Raw genomic sequence first — 14455 nt, forward strand, 5'->3', positions numbered from 1 at the left:
CCTATGATGTCCTGAAAAATGCTGTTAAGCTCCATACAAGCAAGCTAAACAATCAATGATATAATGGAACAGTAGACAACATTTTAGCTAAATATGCCAAGAATTGATTTAGAGACTTGGTTAGTGATGATGACTTAAAATTGGCAAGGGATTAAAAAGATAAAAGAAGTGACCTTTCATGGCTCTGTAATATAACAAATGAGGAAAAACAAAAGTTTATTGCATTTGAACTTTTTGTTTTTTCACAGTTTCAATTTAATTAAAGTCATAAGGCCCCTTATTTTGCCTTACCAAACATATAGCAAGTTATTACCTCAAGCCCTAGCACTAATAATGCCTCACAAGTAAGCAGTCTTTTATGAAGTCTCAGGTCTGAGTATATGTCTAGCAATACTTATGTCCAGTTTGTTTATAAAATTCTTTCTCACATGGTACAGTTTTCAGAGAGACACGATAAATTCAACAAGTGTGGTAATGAAGGGACAGGCATTCTTTATTTATGCACACATCCCAAAGGGACATTGCTGTGTTTGAATCAACACTGAACCGAAGAATGGAGCATCAGCTGCATCAATTAAAATATTGTGGCTCAGACAAAATACTGCAAGGACTGTGATCAATTTATGAGTGCAATGGGCATGAATTACTGTAGCAGACTGGAGGAAGTAATCCGAATGTATTAATATCTTGAAGCTAAATATAGTAAAGTTTTCATCTGTAATCTGTGGAATCGTTTTTGCACACAGTTTGCAGGATTTGTCTTTGGGTCATCGTTTTCCTTTTTCTTCATCTTTCTAGCTTATGGTATCTTGATAAGTCTTATGGTGCTGTGCAACTGCACTTGATGATTACCACAGCCAGTGACATTGTATCAAATCTTCTGGGATCAGATGATTCAATGCAAATTCCACATAACCTATCACCATCCTCATGTTTGCCATCTGACTTACTAAGTTATTTTGCCTAAATAATAATAAAAACAATCTGGTCTGATGTATTGATAGCGTTCTGATTGACCATACTATATTCTCTGTATCTACCCTGGAAAATCCTGAGTGGATCGCTGTTTGGTTTTAATAAACCAAAGTAATCCAATGAAAGGCACTTTGCAGACACAAGTGTCTGTTTCCTGTATGCAGTGATTAAATGATAGTAGTATGTCTTTATTTTTTAAAACTGATGATACATACGATCACCTTCAATGTGCAATATTAGTTATATTAATTAACTAGTGGGCAATATTTGAATTTCAAAGATAAAGTGTATGCCATGATCACTTTAGTATGATGATTTGTTAAGTGAGGTGATCTTTTCTGTTAGAATAAATATTGTTAACTAAAGTATTTTCGCAAGTTATGACATAAGAATGATTCAAAGAAAGAAAATTCATTAAATTGAACATATAAAATGTAATTCTGCAACAGAGTCTAGATGAACTATTTCTTCAGAGACACAATCCAGACTCTGTGGCAGCAAAATTATCAAATAGGACACAACTAAGAGACAATCACATTTTCAGTCACGATGGTTTGACAATTATCAATGGCTTGAATTCATTGACTATGAAGGCAAAGTGATTTGCAGTTACTGCAAAAAAAGTTCCCAAACTGTCACAGATTTTAAATTCTAGCAGTGGACTTGTAAGTGTAAGTGACAAATTCAGGATTTAATCAAGCAAGTCTCATGATAGTATTATACCTAATAAAGCAAAATGTAGCACAATATAATCATGACACTTAGGCCAGCATGTACAAAATATTCCTCAAGTTACAGTTGCTAGCACTCCACTAAGAAATGTCATTTTATAATAAATAAAAATGTAATGGAAAAAAAAATCGATAAAGTGATTGCACTCTTTAACATAGCCTTCTACCTAACTCAATAATGAAAATGATTTGGTTCATTATATCTTTGTGTTTTATGGAATAAATGCATACATCTGATTGAATTTTAGGCAAGAGACTGAACTTTTGGGTTAAGTTAAAATGTATGTGGAACAAATGCATTTTCTAAAACTACTTGTATCAGTGTGCATTGTGACTTTTCTTTAAGATAACTCTAAATGGTACTGGGTATATATCATTTTCTTCAACTGCACACTGTTGTCTTCCATTTGATTTGATGACTTAACAGCTATACTGTCTACACAGTAGGCCTCAGCATCAGGAAAGATTCTGTATACTTCAGTTACAGCTGAAATAAGTTTTGCATTAGCACCTGAATCAGACAAAAAAGATTGTGTTCTGGTGTGTGAATAGAAATGGCTAAAAGTAATATAGACAAAAGCCATAAGAGTACACAAGTTACATATGAAAACCACCAATTCGCTTGCATGTGTGGCATACAAGTTCAAAGATTTGCTTCATGTTTATTTGTGTACACACATTGTTCAACTCGTAAGATATTTTAAGAGCTATTTCTCTATTGTATACATAATTCATTTACAAATGTGATTAGTGGGCCACACCGAAGGCCGTACTATTAGTTCACTTGGCAATATGGTAACGTCAGCTGAAAAGCATAATCATCCATTAAAAGAGCATTATGATATGAACATTAGGTATTTAGAACATATAGATTTTTCTTTTCCAAATGGAGTCCAAGTAATTATTGCCCAATCCAGGTATAATTTTGTACACAAGTAAAGAACAAAATAAGATAAATCTTCATTTATTTGCAATTGATAATACACTTCTTAATGAATATACACTTTTACATTTATTTTGTATCACTTGAATAAACAATATTTCTTTCACTTCATTTTAAACTTTTATTTTATATCACTTGAGTAAACAATATCTCTTTCGTTTCATTTAACACTTAGAAACAGGTTCATCAAGTTACAATAATCAACTCTGGAAACAATAAACAAACTGGAACTTTTGACCTAATTATATTACATTTACTAAGGTTAAAACAATAAATTCCTTAACATAATAAATTAGCAGTTCCAGTTAATGAAACACAAAATCATCTTTTATACAGGGTGTGAACTGTTAATATTTACAGGATAAAGCTTATAGTTTCCAAATCGATTGAAGATTACGTGTTGCAGTTGCTGGCACATATCTATTTCCAGCATGGTTTGCATACATTCCACCTTTAATAATTTTGTTACTTCCCCACCCCACCCCATTCAGTAACAAGTATCAAAAATCAGGCTCATTCTAAGGCAAAGTCTGTAACTTGTGTACCACAGTCATCAGAGAGACAAAGATGCAAAACTGTATGATGCCTGTCAAAGGAAGAAAACAGTTTGTTGTTTACCCAAGTTTTGAACCAGTTAACTTGAATTCTCAGACCATCAATTGCTACAGCCCCACTAATTACAATTGTTAGGGAATAATGAGAACTCACCTTCAGTTATCTGTGTATATATATAATTTTAATAACCAAGAATACCGCATGTCTGGGAACATTATAGCATTCAATGGTAACGTCAGAACTGAGATGAGAGAATTAAACAAGCATAGTACATGACATAATATATCCATAAACTATTGACTGGGAAAAATACTACAGAATTTCTGCTGGCAGTAAGATGTTGAAGCTATATGTCATAAATATCAGGTTGGACATCTAGGACCAGTAATATTCATAATGGGCAGTACCCCCCCCCCCCAAGTGAGAAGGGCCTGATTTGTAATCTCAGCCACCCAACCTATCACTGCCTTTATAGTACTTGAAACAAATATTGAGTAATAGTAAAACAAACTCTGAAAGTTATTAAAACCAATTTGTTATATTTCCATAACTCTGCATAGTTAACTGTGCAAGCAGACTTAAACATATCAGTGTATGACAGTTAAATTGAGCTATAGCATCGATTAACAGAAGCTACGAATTCATCAACAAGCAGTGAACAATCATCTTCACAATAAATGTCAAACATTAGCATCCATAAGCTGTCAAGACAAGTTGTTACACTGGATATATAATCATCCATTTATTTCAAACAAGCTGTGAAAAACGAACCTCACGTCCGCTATACGTACGCTGGCCATTGCAAAGGATGCTTTAATAGATTAATGTTTATCGTCGTGTCTTGACAACCATTTTGCGCGCGCACACCGGAAAGTCATGCTATAAATTTGTTACTTGTGAACGTATTCGTGGGCAGTACGCTATATATTGTTCCCGTGGCCGTATTCGCGGGCAGAATGCTATATGTTTGTTCTTCGTGAACGTATTTTTGGGCAGTTACTTTGTCATCTTCAACCTAAAGGTCAAAACTGCCCATGAAATTTATATATCTGCCCACGAACCGAAAACATGAATAGGACTATAACATAAGTGTATATACTTATTTTCAACATATACATAATTACTATGTAAGAAATATAACCTATGTATATATATTTTGATTTGAAATGTAAACTATATCATGTCCTTCCGGTAAACCCACTTTCGGGATGACTGCCCACAACGCACCTAAAACGTGTATATATATATATATATATATATATATATATATATATATATATATATATATATATATATATATATATATATATATGTATGCATGTGCGCGCTACCATTAGGTCATATGGATAGTAGTGTAGAAACAAACATGTTCATGTATGCGATAATGTGGTTGTAAACTAGATTGATCTATGACCTTTACAACATGACTTCAACCAAGTAGCAATATATATATATATATATATATATATATATATATATATATATAATTCTGATATGTATGTATATATCTATGTATCTATGTATCTATATAACTATGTATGTATGTATGTATGTATGTATGTATCTATGTATGTATGTATGCATGTATGTATGTATGTATGTATGTATGTATGTATGTATGTATGTATGTATGTATGTATGTATGTATGTATGTATGTGTACATGACGGGGCAACTATAACACGATTGAATACTAACCCAGAACAATAACGTCCACTTTCAAGACATAACCGGCTCCGGTATCGTCTGCAGACAATAAGGTATATCTCCCATCGTTGGAATGATGTACGTTTCGCATCCATATGTTACCAAATTTATCAAGAGATAATATTCTCTCGAATCGCTTATCAATGAAAGGATGTATAACAGAATCATTTATAGACCACTTAGCAATCTGTCTAATTGCGTCACCATAGTTCTGGTTAATCACTATTGTACGTGTGCGATTGTTTAAAAAACATTTTGAAACAGTTGCACGGAATCCTCAAGGCATATATATTTAGAACTAGTTTCTATACCTCCTGAAATTGAAAAGTTTGTACGATGATTAAGTTATAAATATTTAGTATTAAAACTTAAATCGCTTCAACACTATTACCGAAATATTAGAAAATAAAATACGCTGGTTATCCATGCTTTTCCTACCACCAACCAACTCCATTTGCGGGTTATTCATGTCCACTTGTTATACAATTAGATTTTTACTCTTATTACCAAGTAGTGGTCAGATTTTAAAAATCTCGTTTTTTTTCTTCAAAGAAAGTTCAAAATAGTAAACGGGTCCAATGTTGGTTATATAGTAATGTTTTACACTTCAGACGAGATAATAACAAGAATACAATTTCAGAATAATAAAATCATCCTCTTCAGTTTAAGCGCGGAAATGTTGTTGACTTTCCCAACTCTTAAACTTCCATAGATGCGCTTTACTTGCTGTCGTAGTTGCAATCAGAGCTTGACAAGTCAACTTCTGGAAGAATTTCACATTTAAAGAATTCATTGCGGATATTAGGTTGTGTTTAAATTGCTTATTGTAAAATCGTAAGGTGTGATGTCTATGACATCAGGAGATTATATACGGGCAGGTGACTATTTTATTCATATCGTATTACCAGCAATAGGATAAGCTTTTGTCATGCGTTTAACAAAGTGATACGTGGCGTCATTGTTATATGTTTGAGACGGCTCAAGGTGATGAACTAATTATGAACTGATCCAGATTGGCTGAAACGGCTCTGTTGCTGGTCAGTCGTAAACAGAAAGGATGAATGACCATACCCTAGTGTTATATACCATGTTTGAATGAAATATTTTTGTCCTTTACTATTCTTTACTATAAAAACTGCAGGTCATATACGTCCATGAGTAATCTAAACTATTTTCTACACAAAATAGAAAGCTTTAGATGATACATTAGTGCGTGTTATACATGGACGAGTGTTAGATTTGCTAATTTACAATACTGCTACCGCTATAACTACTAATATTGTAATGTTAGTAGAAGCAGTAGCATTGTTACATGGAATGTTCTCGAGAGACTTTCAGGTAGTAAAAGTTGGATAGTAGCTTATTTTCGGAAGACCCATAATCCCTCTCTCTCTCTGATTACATTGCAGGATATAAATTTGAATCTTGCTGGAAAGTGCATTGGCACTCAGTTTCAACAAATCTGCAATTGCTGCCGAAATATAAGATACTATTTTACAACGACACACTCATTAAACGCACACCCCACACCCATCCACCCGCACACATTTATATCTATCTATCTATCTATTTATCTATCTATTTATCTATCTATCTATCTATCTATCTATCTATCTATCTATCTATATATATATATATATATATATATATATATATATATATATATATATATATATATATATATATATATATATATATATATATATATATATATATATATAACAATAACGGAGTTGCATTATCTACCTGAGGGTATTCCAGTCAAAAGAGTTACCAGCAGAAACACACAGCACAGTAAGGTTTCCATCATCTTTCTGTAATTAAAATGTAAACACTATGGCTGCAAGTAAACAGTGCTATACCTAGGCATAATAGTCCTAACAAAGAAAAGAAAACCACGCCCATTCAGTGCAGAATGCACGCTAACAGCTGACTATTGAACCATCACAATCCTATTACAAATGATAGATCTAGAATAAGCAACACAGAAGTATCACGTGACTGGTTTTATTTTGAAGTACATCGTAATTATCGTGAGTAAGGCCTTCTCCATACCTTTGCCTCCAAGAGCATAAAGGAAGGCAAAATCGACGAAGACGACAGCCACATTGAAATACCAACTGAATATAACAAATTTGAGTAGTTAAGATCTTCAAGGGTAAATTGGTTAGGTCGATTTTTTGATATTCATATAACGGTATCATCCAAACTCCCAAATCTTCTCTTTGTATTTTTGCATATATATATATATATATATATATATATATATATATATATATATATATATATATATATATATATATAAGAACTATGATATACACTCGATGCTTAAAATATCTAAACTAAAAGCGAAGTAGAACAACAAATTAAAAATTAAATCACCAAGAGAATGTCATTGAACTTGTAATACAGTCAAATGTGTTTGACCGTAAATGCAATGTTCAGGCTTGCCGCGGCAGCAACTGTTGGTCTTGGTATGGAATAATTCACGGCTGAAGCAGTCATCATAGGTGCACCAATCGTATGTAATGTTGGGGTTATATCGATACTAACCCGTATCTTCTGTTGTGCAAGCAAATTCATTTTATATACGATATCATTGTCGAATACTTCAAAACATTTAGCGTCAGCACAATAGAGTTTCAGTACGGTTAATAAACTGTGTTCGATGATTCTTGATGATAATTAATTAGCATCACAGAAATAAAAAGTAACTGACAACTAAAAGATGGTACGAAAGCTCGGGATATAAGATTTATAGATATTAACTATCGAGTAATTCCTTTAAAAATTAATATTACGTAAATAGGAAAAGCAATTTTCACATCACAATATCAAAGACATTTACAAAATTAGCTTGAGAATGGCTACAGACTTATGGTTGACATAGATCTTTGCCTTCCATCCTCATGACTGTCATCTTGTTTGGTCACATATAGGTCGCCTTCACTGATTAAAATCTGGTGGTTTCGCACACTAATTACTTTTGACCAATACAAACAGAAGTTATGGGGCATAGAACTATGTGACCTCTTATTCAACCATATGTCAATAACCACAGTTTAAAACACATTATCACGCCACTACATTCTTGAATCAATGATAATTTACTTTTAGAAATTTGATTTCTTTATCATTTGTTTGGTGGAAACTAAGAAGACAAGAATGGACCGTCCATATACAATGTATTAAAAGTTTGTTTTCAAAGCTAATTATATAATAGTCAAATCAAAAGGGACGATAAAGATTTAAAAAATAAGGCCATGCTTTGGTGTTACTTTGCAAAATTTGCTTTACATCGTAACCCCGATTACTCAAGCATGATAGCCAAGGATTCAAAACATAAAATATGGTCTAACGACAGAGGCTTATCCAAAATAGATCAGTCCTTTTTCTATTAATAATACGTTGAATCGTTTGGTTAAAACTGATATATTCTGATTGAAACAAGCCACGTGATACTTAATGTTAACTGTATTGGCGTCCGATCTATTATATATCTTCAAACATATTTCCTGGAAAGGAATATCTTCTAAGCAATACATAACACTTATTGAGGAAGTATTTTGTAATGGTGTGATATTAGTTATCAAGAGTAAGTACATACATAACTGTTTTATATAATAGAACATTCCGGTTACGTAAGCAAGCGAATTCACTTAATATAACATTAAGCCAGGCATATCATTATAAATAAAATGTTTCAGGCAAATAATATTTTCAAAGCAACAAGAATCAAGTAAATAGAATCAATAATTTAAATACATCTACATCTATATCAAAGACATTACATGTTTCAAAAAATAAAATGTCACGAAATCTTTATTTTAAAGCTTTGCACCATCTTTGTATTTCCGTGCAATTATTATCTATCTGAAGAATGAAAAAAACATTATTCACATTCCTAAGTCTTCATGAACAATAAAACTGAGAAACAGTTGAGTAATAGGAGTGATGATCACAGAGGTCCTATAGTCTAACGATTGTGAGCGCTCGGGTAATCAATTTATGTAGAGGACTTGTTTATAACATATTGAAGTGCAGCGACAAAGTTATCAATGTGACGAGAACCATTGAAAATTTCCATATAAAGTCGTTGCACAGGCGTAACCAATATAGTAGCAGTTTGATCTACTTTCATACTCTTCAAACGCCGCTTAGTGGGGGCGCAAAATAAAAATAAACGTCGATACGGTGGCCATATATTAACTAAAAATGGTCATATTCTTCACGTATGTTGGTCTTATGATAATTTAATACACGTAAGGAGTCTTCTGAAATATTGTCCGACATCATCGATGAGCGTATTAAGATATCCATCGTAGACAGACAGATTCATGCTTTTTCATCGAACGTGTAAACGGTTGGCTATGCATTTGTGTTCTTGGGACGGATCATTATCCAATTAATTTAGAGATGTTTTGAGGACATTTGAGTGCAAATTATTGTATTTATGACGTTCTCACAACATACTATATAACCATTTGGGCAAGGTATCCTTGGCAACTCAGAGTTCAGAGCAAAAGTATATTTCATCACTCTGCCTGAGGCAATAATCACTTCTCAGAACATAGGTCCCGTTAACGTTTAGGACTAAACTCTGCAAAATGCAGAAACTTTTAAAGCCCTTAGATAAAATAGGTGGACAGTGTGATGTTGATTTCTTGCTGTGCTAAAGATGTAATATTTTCATACTCACATCTCATTGTCCATTTACGTTGTGTGTCTAATTGTATATACGTTAGTCATGGATATGGAATAAAGAGAAGTCACCGTATCCTCTATATGTCAGCTTCAGATTTATTTATATGTCGTACAAAATGCTGCTGGTTTGAAAGTGTCTAAATCCTTATAACAGCATGCCCATGAACTCAGATGACAATATGAACAAAACGAATCTCCATAGTTTTTAATACGGAGCATACACAATATTTGTATAGAATGTAGCAGTAGTAGCAGTAGTAGTAGTATTAGTAGTGGTAGTGAAAGTAGCTGTTGAATGATTAGTCTTAAAACAGTAAGCAAGTATTGTAGTTGAAATTAATAATACGATTGCGCTGGAAGTATCAATAAATGTTGCATTTGCAGCTGTTATTGTCAAAGTTGTTGTTTCTAGGGCATGATGGTTGTTGGTGCTGGTTTGTAGCAGCATTAGGACAATTGGCTTACATATGATTGGTTTTGACAAACAATCCACGCTAGGGCTTTTACAGAAAGGGAAGATCTAGTGGTAGTTGTCACTTTTTCAAAAGCGCTTCCCACATCGTTGTAAATAATATATTTCCTATATTAAAGACCTATGCTTTTACTTTATTTTGAATTTATATATATATATACACTACTATCCATATGACCTAATGGTAGCGCGCACATGCATACATATATATATATATATATATATATATATATATATATATATATATATATATATATATATATATATATATACACGTTTTAGGTGCGTTGTGGGCAGTCATCCCGAAAGTGGGTTTACCGGAAGGACATGATATAGTTTACATTTCAAATCAAAATATATATACATAGGTTGTATTTCTTACATAGTAATTATGTATATGTTGACAATAAGTATATACACTTATGTTATAGTCCTATTCATGTTTTCGGTTCGTGGGCAGATATATAAATTTCATGGGCAGTTTTGACCTTTAGGTTGAAGATGACAAAGTAACTGCCCAAAAATACGTTCACGAAGAACAAACATATAACATTCTGCCCGCGAATACGGCCACGGGAACAATATATAGCGTACTGCCCACGAATACGTTCACAAGTAACAAATTTATAGCATGACTTTCCGGTGTGCGCGCGCAAAATGGTTGTCAAGACACGACGATAAACATTAATCTATTAAAGCGTCCTTTGCAATGGCCAGCGTACATATCGCAGACGTGAGGTTCGTTTTTTACAGCTTGTTTGAAATAAATGGATGATTATATATCCAGTGTAACAACTTGTCTTGACAGCTTATGGATGCTAATGTTTGACATTTATTGTGAAGATGATTGTTCACTGCTTGTTGATGAATTCGTAGCTTCTGTTAATCGATGCTATAGCTCAATTTAACTGTCATACACTGATATGTTTAAGTCTGCTTGCACAGTTAACTATGCAGAGTTATGGAAATATAACAAATTGGTTTTAATAACTTTCAGAGTTTGTTTTACTATTACTCAATATTTGTTTCAAGTACTATAAAGGCTGTGATAGGTTGGGTGGCTGAGATTACAAATCAGGCCCTTCTCACTGGGGGGGGGGGTACTGCCCATTATGAATATTACTGGTCCTAGATGTCCAACCTGATATTTATGACATACTGGTTCAACATCTTACTGCCAGCAGAAATGGTGTTCTGTAGTATTTTTCCCAGTCAATAGTTTATGGATATATTATGTCATGTACTATGCTTGTTTAATTCTCTCACCTCAGTTCTGACGTTACCATTGAATGCTATAATGTTCCCAGACATGCGGTATTCTTGGTTATTAAAATTATATATATACACAGATAACTGAAGGTGAGTTCTCATTATTCCCTAACAATTGCAATTAGTGGGGCTGTAGCAACTGATGGTCTGAGAATTCAAGTTAACTGGTTCAAAACTTGGTTAAACAACAAACTGTTTTCTTCCTTTGACAACATCATAAAGTTTTGCATCTTTGTCTCTCTGATGACTGTGGTACACAAGTTACAGACTTTGCCTTAGAATGAGCCTGATTTTTGATACTTGTTACTGAATGGGGTGGGGTGGGGAAGTAACAAAATTATTAAAGGTGGAATGTATGCAAACCATGCTGGAAATAGATATGTGCCAGCAACTGCAACATGTAAGCTTCAATCGATTTGGAAACTATAAGCTTTATCCTGTAAATATTAACAGTTCACACCCTGTATAAAAGATGATTTTGTGTTTGATTAACTGGAACTGTTAATTTATTATGTTAAGGAATTTATTGTTTTAACCCTAGTAAATGTAATATAATTAGGTCAAAAGTTCCAGTTTGTTTATTGTTTCCAGGGTTGATTATTGTAACTGGAAGAACCTGTTTCTAAGTGTTACATGAAACGAAAGAGATATTGTTTACTCAAGTGATATAAAATAAAAGTTTAAAATGAACAGAAAGAAATATTGTTTATTCAAGTGGTACAAAATAAATGTAAAAGAGTATATTCATTAAGAAGTGTATTATCAATTGCAAATAAATGAAGTTTTATCTTATTTTGTTCTTTACTTGTGTACAAAATTATACCTGGATTGGGCAATAATTACTTGGACTCCATTTAGAAAAGAAAAATCTGTATGTTCTAAATACCTGATGTTCATATCATAATGCTCTTTTAATGGATGATTATGCTTTTCAGCTGACGTTACCATATTGCCAAGTGAACTAATAGTATGGCTTTCGGTGTGGCCCACTAATCACATTTGTAAATGAATTATGCATACAATAGAGAAATAGCTCTTAAAATATCTTACGAGTTGAACAATGTGTGTACACAAATAAACATGAAGCCAATCTTTAAACTTGTATGCCACACATGCAAGCGAATTGGTGGTTTTCATATGTAACTTCTTTGAACTTGTATGCCACACATGCAAGCGAATTGGTGGTTTTCATATGTAACTTGTGTACTCTTATGGCTTTTGTCTATATTACTTTTAGCCATTTCTATTCACACACCAGAACACAACCTTTTTTGTCTGATTCAGATACTAATGCAAAACTTATTTCAGCTGTAACTGAAGTATACAGAATTTTTCCTGACGTTGAGGCCTACTGTGTAGACAGTATAGCTGTAAGTCATCAAATCAAATGGAAGACAACAGTGTGCAGTTGAAGAAAATGATATATACCCAGTACCATTTAAAGTTATCTTAAAGAAAAGTCACAATGCACACTGATACAAGTAGTTTTAGAAAATGCATTTGTTCCACATACATTTTAACTTAACCCAAAAGTTCAGTCTCTTGCCTAAAATTCAATCAGATGTATGCATTTATTCCATAAAACACAAAGATATAATGAACCAAATCATTTTCATTATTGAGTTAGGTAGTAGGCTATGTTAAAGAGTGCAATCACTTTATCGATTTTTTTTCCATTACATTTTTATTTATTATAAAATGACATTTCTTAGTGGAGTGCTAGCAACTGTAACTTGAGGAATATTTTGTACATGCTGGCCTAAGTGTCATGAATATACTGTGCTACATTTTGCTTTATTAGGTATATTACTATCATGAGACTTGCTTGATTAAATCCTGAATTTGTTAGTTACACTTACAAGTCCACTGGTAGAATTTAAAATCTGTGACAGTTTGGGAACTTTTTTTGCAGTAACTGCAAATCACTCTGCCTTCATAGTGAATGAATTCAAGCCATTGATAATTGTCAAACCATTGTGACTGAAAATGTGATTGTCTCTTAGTTGTCCTATTTGATAATTTTGCTGCCACAGAGTCTGTATTGTGTCTCTGAAGAAATAGTTCATCTAGACCCTGTTGCAGTATTACATGTTATATGTTCAATTTAATGAATTTTGTTTCTTTGAATCATTCTTATGTCATAACTTGCGAAAATAGTTTAATTAACAATATTTATTCTAACAGAAAAGATCACCTCACTTGACAAATCATCCTGCTACAGTGATCATGGCATACACTTTATCTTTGCAATTCAAATATTGCCCGCTCGTTAATTAATATAATATTGCACATTGAAGGTGATCATATGTATCATCAGTTTTAAAAAATAAAGACATAATGCTATCATTTAATCACTGCATACAGGACACGGACTCTTGTGTCTGTAAAGTGCCTTTCATTGGATTACTTTGGTTTATTCAAACCAAACAGCGATCCACTCAGGATTTTCTAGGGTAGATACAGAGAATATATTATGGTCATTCAGAACGCTATCAATACATCAGACCAGATTGTTTTTATTATTATTTAGGCAAAATAACTTAGTAAGTCAGATGGCAAACATGAGGATGGTGATAGGTTATGTGGAATTTGCATTGAATCATCTGATCCCAGAAGATTTGATACAATGTCACTGGCTGTGGTAATCATCAAGTGCAGTTGCACGGCACCATAAGACTTATCAAGATACCATAAGCTAGAAAGATGAAGAAAAAGAAAAACGATGACCCAAAGACAAATCCTGCAAACTGTGCAAAAACGATTCCACAGATTATAGATGAAAACTTTACTATATTTAGCTTCAAGATATTAATAATTTCGGATTACTTCCTCCAGTCTGCTACAGTAATTCATGCCTATTGCACTCATAAATAGATCACAGTCCTTGCAGTATTTTGTGTGGGCCACAATATTTTAATTGATGCAGCTGATGCTCCATTCTTCAGTTCAGTGTGGACTCAAACACAGCAATGTCCCTTTGGGATGTGTGCATAAATAAAGAATGCCTGTCCCTTCATTACCACGCTTGTTGAATTTATCATGTCTCTCTGAAAACTGTACCATGTGAGAAAGAATTTTATAAACAAACTGGACATAAGTA

The sequence above is a fragment of the Sinohyriopsis cumingii genome, unplaced genomic scaffold, assembly GCF_028554795.1.
Source record: "Sinohyriopsis cumingii isolate HCF-2022 unplaced genomic scaffold, ASM2855479v2 utg000360l, whole genome shotgun sequence".
In the NCBI taxonomy this organism is placed as follows: domain Eukaryota; kingdom Metazoa; phylum Mollusca; class Bivalvia; order Unionida; family Unionidae; genus Sinohyriopsis; species Sinohyriopsis cumingii.